General features: G+C 36.4%; 1 protein-coding gene across 1 annotated transcript in view; it reads right to left on the reverse strand.

The window, feature by feature from the left end:
- Positions 1–804, reverse strand: part of LOC126811757 (lysosomal alpha-glucosidase) — a 49,452-nt gene extending 48,648 nt beyond the window's left edge. The window contains exon 1 of the mRNA XM_050537645.2: positions 689–804. The gene's annotated coding sequence lies outside the window, so the exon portion shown is untranslated. The remainder of the gene's footprint in view (positions 1–688) is intronic.
- Between the last annotated feature and the right edge of the window lie 4,656 nt (positions 805–5,460).

A 5,460-nucleotide genomic window follows, 5' to 3' on the forward strand; every position in this document is an offset into this window, starting at 1 on the left:
ATTTCTAGGCCCAATTAAATATTAGCGATTTAGCTCCTTTAAATGTTGTTACATTATAAATAACTATTTCGATCTTTCCACAGATTACGGGGGGTTGGATGACCGAATGATTAGCACGCACGCGCTGTATCATATGGTCTGTCATTGAGTCAACTGGCGAGGTTTCGATTCCCCGGTTGTATGTGACAAGGAGTAGGGTCACCTGTCCAATCTCGTGGGTTTTCTCTGGGTCCTCCGGTTTCCTCCCACTGCTAAAGACCCCTACGCGCAAACGGATTATTGAAATAAAATTAAACCATATGTTAGTCCCGAAATGACCTAGTTTGTGTCGAGTGGACGTTAAACCCCATTTCTCTCTCTCTCTCTTTCCACAGATTAGGGCCTACATAAAATACATGCCCACACACAATGATGTTATGTGTTTCCCCACGCTTGTTATCATTACTCATACCAACATATATATATATGAACATAAATCATTTTGAAGGTGGTAACAATTACTTAATTTTCAAAGTTTCCTCATTGCATTGCGACTCAGTTTCAGTTTGCGCTCACGGGTCACATTAGTTACTTTAGTACCGGTATGGCGGTAACGTAAATTGTAGAGCCGATACAATTTACGCCTTCTACAATTTACGTTAGTAAAGTAATAAACTAGGGTCACATATAATATATCTGCATTACTTACATGTACGTCTGGTAACCCTTAATTGTGTTTACTGTAAAACATCAATTAATTAATTGTGCCTAGCTGTAAATTCAGACATTTGTATCCTCTGACATCTGTCATGTGACAAAAACATTCAAAGTGAGACTGGATACACGAGTAGCCAACCTAGCTAGAGTCCATCAAGAATCAGTGACCTATAACGACAGGTAACTGCACTAAATATAACCTTGAGTGTTATATAACTATCGACCGTCTGCGATACCTATCATTTGATAATGCACCTGTATATAGGATGTTTACATACAACTTGTCGATCAATATCAATAAAACCGGGATGCCAGGCAACGAAACATACGCCCAAAGCAGTTATTGAGTTAACTGTTTTGTCGCATTTAGGCCTATTAAATTAAATCTTTACCGGTAACTATAGTTATAAACCTATAACGGTAAATATCTTTGATCTTTGGGGTATATTCAATGACCGCAATAATAACTTGTGGTAGTCGAGTCACTGTAAACCCAGGTATCGTTTAAAGGAGCTATTAAGTCTCTAACTCAATATCATCCAAAATCTTCAACATTGAAAACACGATTTATTTGTCAAATTAAATCAACATTCATGTTGTGATCTTACCGGAAAAAGATGGGCTTTTGATATCTAATATTTAAGACAAAATAAACATTTTACCATTGGTACACGAATCGTGTACCATAATGCGCTTCAGCCTCAGTTGTATCAAGAGACTCGAGGGACGAGGCTAGACACATTGCACCAAATCAAACGGTGTATGTAGACTGGAATAACCAGACGCTAGAAATTTGCACTCGCTTGAGACTGCTGGCTTATTTCGCCGAACATAACTGATTTGAAATTGGAGTAAAAACGAAAACCATTGAATATAAATCAGTTTATATATATTTATTTTCCACAGTAGGCCTATTATATGCGTTGCGACCCACTTTTGTCAATTTCTAGGTCCCAAATGTTAGCGATTTAGCTCCTTTAATCTTGTGCATCTAGCACTAATTTCTTTCACATTCGTTTAATATCAAATCTTTGTTTAAAAATTTGTAAAAACTGTTTAAAATCACCATAAATCGTTTAATTTGTACTTCTGTTCAGTTTAAAGATGACCATTCAATTTTGATAATGAGTGTCCAATTTACAAGTGTTTAATTTATCAATCATTGTTAAAAAATAAACAACCCAATTGATTAATGATGTATAATGATTAATTTTTGAACAGTGATCAGGAAATTAAATACTTGTAAATTGGACACTCATTATCAAAATTAATCAGTCAGCGTTAAACTGGACAAATTAGATGATTTTTTGTGATTTTAAACAATTTTTACGAATTTTTAAGCAAAGATTTGATATTAAACGAATGTGAAAGAAATTAGTGCTAGATACACAAGATTAAACGATACTTGGGTTACAGAGAGTGCAGCTTTGAATATATGCAAGGGAGTTTGGGGTCATTCTTATGAAAGTTTTTATTTAAACCAGTTATAGGTTATTCTTCCAGGGTAGGCTACCGGTAGTTTTTTTTTCCATAATATATAAGGGCAACTGTTTATATAAGTTTAAGATAGTCCTCGACTTCGGTTACATGCTGGAAAAGAATGACTTCAGAAAAATCCCTCGACTGAAAAACCTTGGTCTGCCGGCCTCGGTTTTTCTTTTTCTTGTGTTGTTTTCTTCTGTCTATTTTTCCCTAGCATGGTCGCGCGTTTGATCCCTGCTTTGGCCGAGAAAGTTCATCAAGATTTTCCGACGTGGTTTCCCCTTGTCAGTGGTGCGCAGGAGGGCCAGACAAGGACAGCTGTCATAGACAGATGGTGTTTAACGTCCTACTGTTCAGCTCCTAAACTGGTCTAATGAAGACGGGCAGAAGCCATACAGTGTGCTATGTGGGAAATTTTGCTTGGGAAGCGGCACTATGGCCTACTCTTATTTCGAATTCCAACTGCCAAGGGATCTTTTACGTACACGCCAATGTAGCCTATACACGGGGTCATTTCGTTGGGATGAAAAACTAAGGTTCCGTATAATAATTCAAAAATAGATGATAAAACAAGAAAATATTGAAAATTTCATTCAAATTACTTCATTCTCACCGACGTGGTTTCTCCTTGTCAGTGGTGCGCAGGAGGGCCAGACAAGGACAGCTGTCATAGACAGATGGGGTTTAACTTCCTACTGTTCAGCCCCTAAACTGGTCTAATGAAGACGGGCATAAGCCATACATTGTGCTATGTGGGAAATTTTGCTCGGGAAGCGACTATGGCCTACTCTTATTTCGAATTCCAACTGCCAAGGGGTCTTTTACGTACACGCCAATGTAGCCTATACACGGGGTCATTTCGTTGGGACGAAAAACTAAGGTCCCGTATAATAATTCAAAAATAGATGATGAAACAAGAAAATATTGAAAATTTCATTCAAATTACTTCATTCTCAGCCAAGTTATCATTGTTTGTAGTTTTGACAATATGCGTGCACAGTGGTAACCAGGACACTGGTATAATCGGCAATTAGCCTCGCTTTACCATTTTTAAATTAAATTTTTAAATGGTGAACCATTTTAATCTAGTTAAAATCTCGAGTATCCGATGTCATAGGCAGATTTAGCTTTTGAATATAGTGTATGTTAAATAATGATTATCTTTGTGTTTACATTGATTTTAGGCAACATTATTTTACTTAACTCTGATTAGAAATTGATGAAATTTGGGATTTCTGAGAATAAGAAAGGCATTTACGATACAGTGACAGAACTATTGTCATGTTGCTCACTATAATTTGGATTTTGTGAATTCAAATATATATTCCATTGACAGTTGTGAGCCTCCTTAATAATCGATTCAAAAACTATTACGACATATTTCAGGGAAAGCTCAGTTTATAAGTTATCATTTTGTGCACTTGTAAGATGATAACCAATGAATGTTGCAAGGTGTTATCTGACACTGCAACAAGAGCCCAAGTGGGATTAATTGCCCATTCCTAGTTTAGCTTTGTAGTGGTGTAGAATTTTAATATGTTTATAGGTCTTATTGTGTCAATTAATCTAGTATATTGCTGATCGAATGTGTGCACCTTTAAACTAACAAACTGGATCTAATTTTACTTGCACCTGACCAAACAGATAATAGAGAGAGAGAAGAGAGAGAAATGGGGTTTAACATTCACAAAGTAGGTCATTTCGGGACTAACATATGGTTCAATTTTATTTCAATAATTCGCATGCGCGTAGGGGTCTATAGCAGCGGGAGGAAACCGGAGAAAGCCCATGAAGTTGGACAAGCGATCCTACTCCTTGTCACGTACAACCGGAGAATCGAAACCACGCCAGTTGAGTCAATGACAGACGTTATGATACAGCGCGCACATGCAATCCATTCAGCCATCCAACCTTCCAAACATCTCCGCTTGTATACCAGTATTCTTTTCTTAAAGCCCAACTCTTTAAACAAAATATGATACCTACCAAATATGGTTTAAATCCATGAGAAGACTACTAATTTTTTACTGTTTACAAGAAATTGTGGATGGACCAACATTTGCAGGTGACAATTATATATATGTCCACATTGAATGTAGAAATCCCCAAAAAATAAAATAACACACCCACAAGAGGTCAATGGGTTGTATAATCACCCATCGGTTAAACATACATTATGCAAGAGCTAAATCTGCCTATTGCAGGTTTCTTTAGGCCTGGAATGTTATGTAAACTATTAATTAACAAAACAAGACCATAATCAACTCTAGATGGCATCGGATACTCGAGATTTTAACTAGATTAGCGGGGTTCGCCATTTAAAAATTTAATTTAAAAATGGGAAAGCGAGTCTTAAGTCTGGAATATACCAGTGCCCTCGTTATCAATATGCACAAATCTTGTCAAAACTACCAACAGTAGTAACTTGGCTCAGAATGAAGTAATTTGAATGAAATGTTCAATATTTTCATTTTACATTATCTATTTTTGAGCTATTATAGCAAGAATGGTCAGCTTTTTATCTAAATCTTACATAATGTATCTTTAAAGGACAATATTGGTGTCAGTCATTATTACATATGTGATAGAACTGGTTAAATACATCCCAAATATAATTTTAACACAGAGATCATTGCTATGGGAGATGTGTAACAAGCACTTGAAGAAACTGGAAGTGACGCCAAACATGTCAAACACAAGTTATCCTTCTATATAACTAACTGAAGTAACGAGCGATACCAGACAAACGATCGAATTTCATTTCACTGATAATTCCGTTGAAGTTGAAAAGTTATTATATGGGACGGTACATATTGTCCTTTAAGAGTGTGTGTGAGCATTGAAAACTTTGATTAGTGATCATCAGAATACCCATAAATTTGCTCAGTCAAGGTACCCCTGCCCCATTCCTAATGGAATCACAGAATAGCCTGCTATTGTTGGTCGGCTGTTGGTCATCACAGGGAGCTGCGGTGAATCATTGAGTAAGGCACTGGCTCACTAACCAGTCGATACGGTGTTTGATGCTGGTGTTCCCCATGTTAAAGAAATCTTGACAGTTGAAATTCGAAATAAAAGTAGGCAAATTTTCTCTCATACAGCACATGGTATGGCATATGCACATCTTCATTAGCCCAGTCAGTGCAGAAAAGTAGGATGTTATACCCCATTTCATTATACAGATGGGGACCCATGTGAGAATACGAAAAAAATTACAATTATTTAAAAAAAAGCAATGATTTTTATTCAAATTTAAGATTAAATACAGTTTAACAAAAAAAC

Source organism: Patella vulgata, chromosome 2 (genome assembly GCF_932274485.2).
Source record: "Patella vulgata chromosome 2, xgPatVulg1.2, whole genome shotgun sequence".
NCBI classification, from domain to species: domain Eukaryota; kingdom Metazoa; phylum Mollusca; class Gastropoda; family Patellidae; genus Patella; species Patella vulgata.